Genomic DNA, 9,930 nt, shown 5'->3' with positions numbered 1-9,930 from the left:
GCTGGTAAAAGTTTTAGAAATACGTGTGTAGGTATTTGTTTCACGTTAACAAGAAAATGTTAACATATAAAAAATTATTCCCATCGTGAATTTATTGGAAATTTATTCGATATATTGTTAATAAATTCTTAGAACTTCGCTGATATTAGCTGTAACATTTCATTAAATACTAACGAAATTTTAATGAAATTTTAACTCGTTGAACGTTTAGGTCAATGGAAGTAGTATAAACTAAAGAAATAAAAATTTCGTGGAAGATAACGTTTTTCTGGTTTCCTAACATATCAGTGAAGCATCCATCGATTTTGCAGCGCAAGAGATTGGTGAAAAGACAAATTAAAATTTATCGCGGTTAATAAATAATAAGGCGTATCTTGACGCTTGAAATATTAGCTATTCATTAATAGTTTAACCAATTAAACATCTGTTAGCAATATAAGCAAAATGACTTTCGAAGCACGGTGAAATATTCGATATTTATTAATCGTTTAAACACAAAGTTCAGACCGTTGTTCAGAAATGCTACCGAACCGACTGTGTCCAATAATATCCAACACGGCCAGCAACACCGCAAGCGATATCTCCACTTCGAGATCGGGCGTCTTCGCGTTCGTAGTGTCACCGTCACAATTAACAGTGTAATTACCGATGGGAACACGGGCACGGTAAATCGAGCCGTATATCGGAGAGTTCGAGGATCGCGCGGGCACGATCAAGCGCGACGTTTGATTGAAATCCGCGAACGGCGGAGGAAGGAGGAGGCGAGCAGAGCAGGGTAAGCTCGATAAATAAATGGGAAAACGTAACAAGGTGGCCGGTTTCGACGGTTCCTGGGCGGCTCGTCGAAATTCAAGCGATCGCGCCGTGTCCCGCATTTGTCACGAGGATCGTCCAGGCTTGCGTCGCCGAGATTAATATCGCCGCGTTTTCTTCCCCTCCCTTTCTCTCTCTCTCTCTCTCTCTCTCTTCTTCCCGATGGCCGATCTCTCGCTGCACCCCGTAGGCGCCAAATATAATTGTTGTCCGGCGCGGCGTCGACCGACAAGCAAAACTGGGTCATCGGTTGCGCGCGAATTCACACAGGAGGAAAGTTTTATGATAATCGCCGACCGTAAACTGCCCGTCACGGATGGAAATTAATTTTATCGTGCTTACCACGGTCTTCCCGTACCCCTCCCCCTTGGTCGCAACCGAATTTCAGGGTATCGTGGTACGGAGGCACGAAAACTATCAACAAATTCCTTACGGACGAATAATTGTATAACGTAAGAGTTCTTTACGAGATTCGTTCGACTAAACCTACTTTGATTTAACACTAGATTTACGGAATCCGTCAAAATGACGGGTCACTGATTTGTTAACGTACTATTATTCAGATTTTAAAGATACATTTATTGCTTATTTATCGATTATATTTACTATAATTATTTATATTTATTTATTTATCGATTACATTAACGTTTAGAATAAATCGTTACTTTCATAAACAAATATAAAACGGTTGCTTTTATTACTCCGGAAACCTAGTGTTAAACCGCTTTTGTATAAAAAACGGTCAAAATCGAAATTTATTTATAATGGATTTGAAGATTGAATCTTCCTCTTTCCAATGACACTCTAAAATCTGATGTACGATTTGTTTAGTCACATTTTCCGAATTGGCAATATTATGGTAATATAAGGTATATTGTGAAAATTTTATAATATTGTAGAAAAAATCATACAGGGATTGACGGATTCAATAAATATATTTCATTGAGAGATTTCGATTTGTATTAACATTTCCAATGTCCTCAGTGATATTATAATTTTCAGTATTTCGTAAAAAAAAGACACGTCTTCATTTATCGCTTTCTATAGAATACAGACTGTACATTACAGATATTGTAAATTAATAATAATAAATTAGATACAAAGAACTGACAGATATTACATTTAAATAAAAGTTGAATTCTTTCTTTTAAAGTCAGGGTGAAAAGTAAACACGAAGTGAACATAAATTTTATATATTAATAAAAAGTTGAAACAAATGGTTAACGTTATAAAAATAATAATTAAGCTTGGAAGGCTTCATTATACTGAGCATAATTATAAAAGTCAAATAAATGGAATAAATATTCGCTAAATGAAATATGCTTAAAAAGATACATCGAAAATTGGAATACGACTTCTGATGACGAATTCGGAAGTTTAGTAACAAAATACAAATTCCACGGAAATGTACGTTTCCTTATTAGAATTTTAAAATACAATTACCTATAAATTTCGCACCTTATTCTTTTATTTCTATTCATTGTTTCTCGCACTATGAATTAATTAAATAAAGAATAATTTTTGTACTAGATCCAAGAAGATCAATATCGAATGAACAATATCATTGCAAATGCGAAGAACGCTTGGAAAACTATAATAGATAAAAATAATATAAAATTAACAATAAATCGACTCACCAGCGAATCGCGCCGTCTTCGTCGGAATTGGCTGCTATTTCTTCGCTTTGCAGAAAACCATTAATGCCCTCCGGCCGTGTGTGTTGCACGGCGGATCCTGTTGCATATCTGATTGCCTAATCAATAATATCGTACTGAAACACAGGATACCATAGTAGTAAATTAAGACTTGTCCGTTCGACTACGGTTTTACGTCTCCCTTCGATTTGCACACGCGGCCGATACTATACCCGCGTTCGCGCGCGCGCGCGCGCGCTCGTGCAAGTGTACTTCTCGATCACTGTGAATGTCACCGTGACCAATCTCCCTTCGCCGAGCGCGCGCATGACTTATCCGTTCCTTTTCGCCGCGCATCAAAATATTATCCCCCGTTCGACCGCGCGCGGCACTATAATTCCCTCTCTCATTACGCGTTCCCTTACCATAGCGCGGCGCGCGGCACCGGCGCGCTGCCGGCAATTAAATTCGTAGACAATCGTTATTCAACACTTTTAACGCTCGCGCCAGCGATTACCATTTTAATTCCCTCGCCGCGTCCTCCGCGTCGTCCTTTAATCCTAACGGTTCACGCTCCGCGACCGGCAAATTGATACTTATTTCCCCCCCGATAACACGGTATATTAAAAGCATCCGAATGAAGACATTCGCGATTACATTAAATTCGACTGTACCGCATATCATGCTTATCTCCGATCTCGCCGCTTCGCGCGGTGATCGTTTAATTGACCGAGCATATTCATAAATTGTCCCGACGAAATACAGCGGAAAAGCTGTTCCGATGATTCGGTAATACGTCGGACGCGGTAAAATTCCAGTTCCAATTAATTGGCTGCCCGAGCCGTAAATCGGTTTAAAGCAGCCGCGTCGTGCACGCGCGCGAATCATTCGTTACGCGTAATCGTTCGCGGAGACCTCGGTTAACGCCGGATCGTTTGCAATGCGACAATGAGCCGTAATCGTTAGAACAACGACAGAAAAGAAAGGAGAAGAAAGGAAAAAGAAATGGTACCAGGCGTCTTCGCCCGGAATAAAATGATCGTCTCCCGCGGACCGCAACGTTTCTGTTCCACCCGATAAAATCTATCCGCTGAAATCATCCGAGGGGAGCAGTAATGTAACGAGCCCATCGTATTATCATAACTTATCGAGCATCGGTTCGCCGAAGATCGCTGGTACTCCGCCGAGATAGACCGCTTAATGAACTCGCCGGGTTTCGCCGATCGCCGATCGCTCGCCGATCAACGGATTTCTATCGGTCGGAATAACTTTACCAGTTTCGTTCGCTTCATCGTTTTTGCCCCGGCCACGTTCGAATCGAGTCCACGGATGTCTCACCGGCAGATAATGTTAATTTACGTTTCGGGGTCAGCGAGCAAGAATGCGGCGCGATCCGGCCGCGCTTCCCGGTATTCAACGCGCATAATAACGATCATCTCGGGAATCTTAATCTGCGCCCGATGCCGGGCCGTGCCCGCTGCTCGATCGCTAGTAAGATATTTGCCACAATGAGACACAAGGCCTGCCGTCGCTTCCGTTAAATCCTAATGTACGGGAGCACGGCGGGGTATTCGAACGTCTTTTTAAAACGGAATACTTGATTTTTGATATTTCAACGAATTAAATGAATATTTCTGAAAATCGGTGGGGCTAGTTTGCTATGCAATGTTTACGAAGATGTTTTTAAAACGTGAAAGTTGGGACGATGGAAAGAGTAGAGATTTATTTTTCTTCACTTTCTCGACCGAATTTAGGACGAAAATTTGATCGACGTGCTTTGGTAAATTACGCGCGTGTTGATTTTATCGAAAACTGTTGATGCCATGTCAAGGAAATGATCAATTTGGCTTTTGACAAAAGATAAAATATTAACTTCATTCGATTTCAATAGTTTATCATAATACAACTATAGGATTAGCGATTGATATTGATATTGAAAAAGAGGTTATGTCCAGATTCTGTCAAGGTTATGTTCGCTCGTTAATCGCAATCAACGACTCGATTTAAGCTAAGAATTCAATCCTGAATCGCAGTGAGTTATTCAAATGGAATCCTCCATCAGAATTCACAATTAAAAAATATAATTAGTAATAGCTAGACTGCGGATCTCCATGCAAAATAAAAATCTTCTAAGTTAATTATAAGAAACATAATTTAAATGCAAATGTCTTTTGACTTTTAATGATTACAATAAATAGAAAATAATGTAACAATATACTACAATATAACGTCCTCATAGTTTTCTATTTGACCTATTTACTTTCCTCATAACTTCAAAATTCCGCAGTCTATTAATGACTATTACTGACGGAATAGAAATCTAATCGTTAATTGCGATTAGTAGATAAATTACGCGCTAATGGAACATAATTAAAAAATTTAGGTTAATTAAACTTAGATTAAATCAGGAGATGACAACATACTTTATTTAACCCCTGACAACTTACAATTTAACCCATTGCAATATAATAATGAGTCAAACTCGTGATAAAGATTTCATGCATATTTCATGATCTACTAAATATGAATATTATTAATTTCAAATTAAAACCAAATTTAAGTCTCCCGTTACCAAAGTAAAGAAGCGAAAGTAAATATAGACAATACAAGGAATAGGAATTGTCTAGTCCTATTTACGAAACTATTAAGAATAAATAATTACTAATTACACAGCACGAGAGGAATCATAGTGCAAGTGATTAAAATAAAGAGAAGACTAAACTTGGGCACTATATTCGTAGTAAATTAAACATCCGGGGTGAATTCTCCTCGAATCACGCAAATGGTAAATTTTCACATCTATCACAGAATATCCATAAAATCTAATCAACGGATAAATCACAATAAACTTCTGTATCGAAACTGCGGCACCCGGTTCTCCGCCAGTTGTGGGTGCTATTATTATAACATTAGATCGGTATCGTGACGTGTCATGTAAACGTTCCCCCGGCGTGAGTTAATAATCAAGAAGCTTGGTTACAGGATCCCGGTTTCTGGGTTGCCCGGTTGCACAGGCTGTCGGCTCAATTCTCAATGGGTAGCTAAGATTTAAGGCGTTTCGTTTAATACTCGACAGCCGGAGAAATATGCGACGGCTGCTGGTCCGGTTGCTCAATCGCCGCGCGAAATTATCTTAGAGCAATCTACCCGTTCGTTTTTTCCGTTCGGCCTTTCGTACGTTCGTTCGTTCGTACATTCGTTCGTACGTTCGTTCGTTCGTTCGTTTGGTCCGGCTGGAATGGCAATTGGCTACGAATTCTTTCAATGCATGTCGCGATGCCTGATGCAATTGTCTGACGGGGAGTACGCCCGGCGGAGAACAAGAAAAATGTTGCCAATTAGGAGAAAACGGACCTTAACGCCCCTCCGGCCCGAATACGCACCTGTGCGCCCCAAATGCACACCAGCTCATTGTCCGGCCGACAAGGTGGACGCGCACGGGAGGAGGACCAACCTATTCCGGCCAGCGTCGAGACAATGAGAACACTTTTAACCCTTTGCGAATCGAACGGCGACTTCGACGCGTCGGCGTGTCGTTGCCGGGAGATGAATTGGCTAGCATCCTTATTTCGATCGCGTTGCCGATCGCTGACGATCTTTCGTAAAAAGTTTGTGTACTCTTGAATTATTTTTTATAATTGGATTATACGTGTTAAAATTGAAGGGAATTGAAAGGAAGGGTGGACTGTGTCTTGTTTTTCGAATTCCTTGCTTTAAGGGTTCACATAGAATGATACATTTATATTATATTCTGTTATGTTACATTATATTTATATCAATTATATTATATTTTGTTCATTAATTTTTCAAAAATAATTTGGTAAGTTTGACAGAAAATACCAAAGACTGTTCATTCGAAGAATCTTAATTCTACAAGTATCAAATAATATAGATTAGTGATTTGCAATTTTTATTAAAATGTAGAATACATCTGAATATATTGAAATTTTCTGTTTGAACCAGTTAGCTAAATTTTAATTTCAAAATGCTCCAAAATCCGGATGGAAGGAGAGATTCTAACGACTAGCATTTATGACAAAAAGTAATAAATGCTTTTCGTTATCGCTGCAATTCTTATATGTGTTCAAAAATGTTAATATTGCAAGCATTTCGCATAACTTAAAAAATAATTAATAAATATAAAATAACTGAATTTCTTCTGATGGTTGAAATAAAAATTGTAAATTATGTTATACAATATCCTCTATTACGAAGAAGAAACAATACAGTAAGATATTTTTGCACGTATTACTGTACAGAAGTTTCCTAAGAAAAGAATTGTTTTCATTAATTGCAAAGGATAGGTACAAGAAACAAATCTAAATTTACTCTTCAATAATTTTAGTCCGAATTAACCAGTCTACTGACAATCTCAAAATTAATTAATCTATCTATTCCTTTAACTAACGGCCACATCGAAAATACGTAAAACTCGCAGCATTGCATCGCTTCAATTTTCAAAAATTTTCTCGGATGCTGGTCAAAGTGTTGAACCAGAAATCCGAATGTAGTTGGTTCGGATCGGAAAACGGGAATCGGCGGGATTGGCTGAAAAGATCGGCTTTTAATTCGACAGGCAACGACGTCGTGGAAGACGAGCGAGCAGCTAGCTCGCAATTAGATCGAACCGCGGTGGAATCCCTTTAACGACGTCTCAGCCCCATTCGGATCGGGCCTTGGCAAAAAGAAAAAGCCCGCCAATTACGAGCCGAGATATCGAGGGAGTTCCGCGGGATCGGGGGCCGGTAGCAGCATCAGCAGCCGCAGCAGCAGCAGCAGCAGCAGCAGGCGTACACGCGGGAACGCGATGCGATCCGAGCGGATTCGCGTTGTTTCGCGACAAGCCGGAAAGGGCGACAGGAAAGGCAGAAGGTAGCCGAAGTAAGAGCCCCGGCCGCCGTTGTCGTGTCCACCGTAGTATACGTATAAAAGAGGAACAGCGTGTTTATAGATTACGCCGCGATACCGGGTGGCGAATAAATAACTGTATTACCGGACGGAGAGAAGCGTGGAGGACAGATAACATCCAGCACGGCGGAGGAGACGGCGGCTGAACGCCGGCCAGGATCGCAACCCCCTTTCGGGGATTACCCGACAAAGCGGCACGCATCAACGCGCATATTTCTATAATTATTGCCGGTGCCCTTTGATCTACCTTAAACCGACTAACCGGCGTTCCTCCGCCACCCTCCCCCCGCCCCCCCCCCCCCCGACCCCCGGCCGCCGGCCCGCGCGCCGCGATTCTCGATCCTCTCTCGGCGCACCGACGCGGCACGGCGCCTTGTCCCTGAATCTCCGTTTCTCGCAGAAAACCTGGACCCGTATCAGCGGGGCCCCGCTCGCTCGCGATCGGCAACAGCCTGATAACGAGATTCCGACGCGGCTCTCTGTGGCGCTATATGCTCCTCCCCGGCTTTATGGGGGCCGCTCGACAATGAAATATAAGCGGGGCCCCCGAGACGCCGCTGCGCCGAGAAACGGTCCCGCGAAGCGCTCGCCCGCCCCGCGATTTATACTTTCTTTAATCGCGTTTCTATTTATCACCGGTTCGCGGCCGATCCGTAACACCGTATCTCTCGCGCGATCTCCGCGAAGTGAGAGAACCGCCGCGCGGGTAATGAAAGAGGGCGCGCTAATCGGCCCCGCAGATAAGGGCCCGTTGTTTAATTGCCGATAATGCCGCGCCCGCGGTACCGAACGCGAGCGCGCGCTCTCGCAGTCACCGGACTGGAATCTCGCGCCGGGATTATTCTCTTTCCTGGTTCTAACTTTAATTATTAATCGCGTGAGCCGGTATCGTTACTTAAACTGTCCCTACGCCTTGTGTTCTAGAAGGCTGTTCTTTTTCTACCGGTACTCGTTGCACCCGGGGCCAGCTCGGGGCCAGTCTTTAGAGGTTTGGAGTTGGTATTCAGGAGTTTATGACCACGGCCGTCCGATGCTTTACTGTTATTCTAGGTATAAATTTCATGTTTCACATTCCCCTGTTACGTCTTTTGTTGGCGCGCGCGGCGAGAAACATCGCCACGATTTTTCTTCGACGATGGTTCCTTTCAACTGATTTATGCCCTGTTCGGAGCGGCTTTATTGTTCAATTTATTAAGGGTATCTACTTATCTCGGTGATTAACTCGTTCGCTCGTTTATTACAGCCTGGAACGTGTTGTACACGCTATAAGAAACGGTCTAATAATGTTTAATACGTTCTGCGCCGTATATTGATACAGTCTGTGATTATATATCGGTCTCGGTGAGTCAAATTTTGTTGCTTCATTTTGATTGCCTTGCGTAAAGAGTTATGACATTGCGTGAACTTGTTGCGAACGCGCGTGCTATACGCACAGACTAAAGAAGCGGTAATTAAAGCAACAAACCATAGTAAAGCTAAGGTTGTCTTCGGAAATAATTACTTTTACATTCACCGTATAATACTTTACTTTATGAAATAAGAGATTTAAGAATAAGAAATTGAATATATCGTTTGTCTGCATTAATACACATACTTATTAAATTAATGTTAAATAGGCTCCATAACCGGTTCCACCATCTTAATCGAGATTTATTCTTGGTATCAGATAAACTCTGGATTAGCAGAACCGTAACATCTAATTGGGAAGCTCAATTTTAATTTTCCCATCGAAGATAAGCTTGCGAATCCGGTTGAAATTCAACTGTGCATTATCATAGAATTTATTCTTGATCACGATGCACGGAACAACGACCGAGCGAGATAACATTTTACCCGGCCTCCAATTTGCGATACACTTGTAATTGGTCAATAAAAGTACCAAACCGTACGATATTAAAAGAATTTACGAAGCTTTTAATTGCAGAAAACGCGAAGAAGCTGTGCGCTGCGTGTGTGTGCGTGTGTAAGATACCGCGGCATAACACGATCCTGGGAAACGTACTATAAAATGCAGTTCATAAGCGTCGACCACAATGGCTAATTACAAGCGAGTAAAAGCAACCATCGGATCGTCGGAGTCGGCCAGAAACCGGAGTCGAGCTCACACGTGCTAGATCTATTTTAACCGGGTGGACTCCGTCTTCTGGATAACTAATAGTACGGCAAGGTTTGTTGGTATTCCAGCGAGCCGGTCACGCGATACGAGGCTGGCGTGCGACGGTAGGCAGCGAGAAGATGATCGCGGGCGCGCGAACCGCATACCGTCATCGCGCGGCCAGTGTCTCGTGCGATCTGGTAGCGGCGCGCGGTATCGCGAGCAAACCCGGCGACACAGTTCCTCCGATAACGATTTTCATCGAGGCGAGAGTGAATCGAGCGACGAATATTAATGCGGCAACGGTATCGAGAGTCCCGGCACGTAGGCCGGCATCGGTACGGCCCGATAAATAACAATCGTATCGCCAATTAAGCGAATTTCGGAGGCGCTGTCGCCGCTTGGCGAAAAGGGGGTTGGACGTCATTAGGGGCGCGACGGCGATTAGGTCAGCGTCGCCCGGAGTCCGTCCGCCCGATC

The sequence above is a fragment of the Augochlora pura genome, chromosome 7, assembly GCF_028453695.1.
Source record: "Augochlora pura isolate Apur16 chromosome 7, APUR_v2.2.1, whole genome shotgun sequence".
NCBI classification, from domain to species: domain Eukaryota; kingdom Metazoa; phylum Arthropoda; class Insecta; order Hymenoptera; family Halictidae; genus Augochlora; species Augochlora pura.
This window is presented reverse-complemented; position numbering follows the sequence as displayed.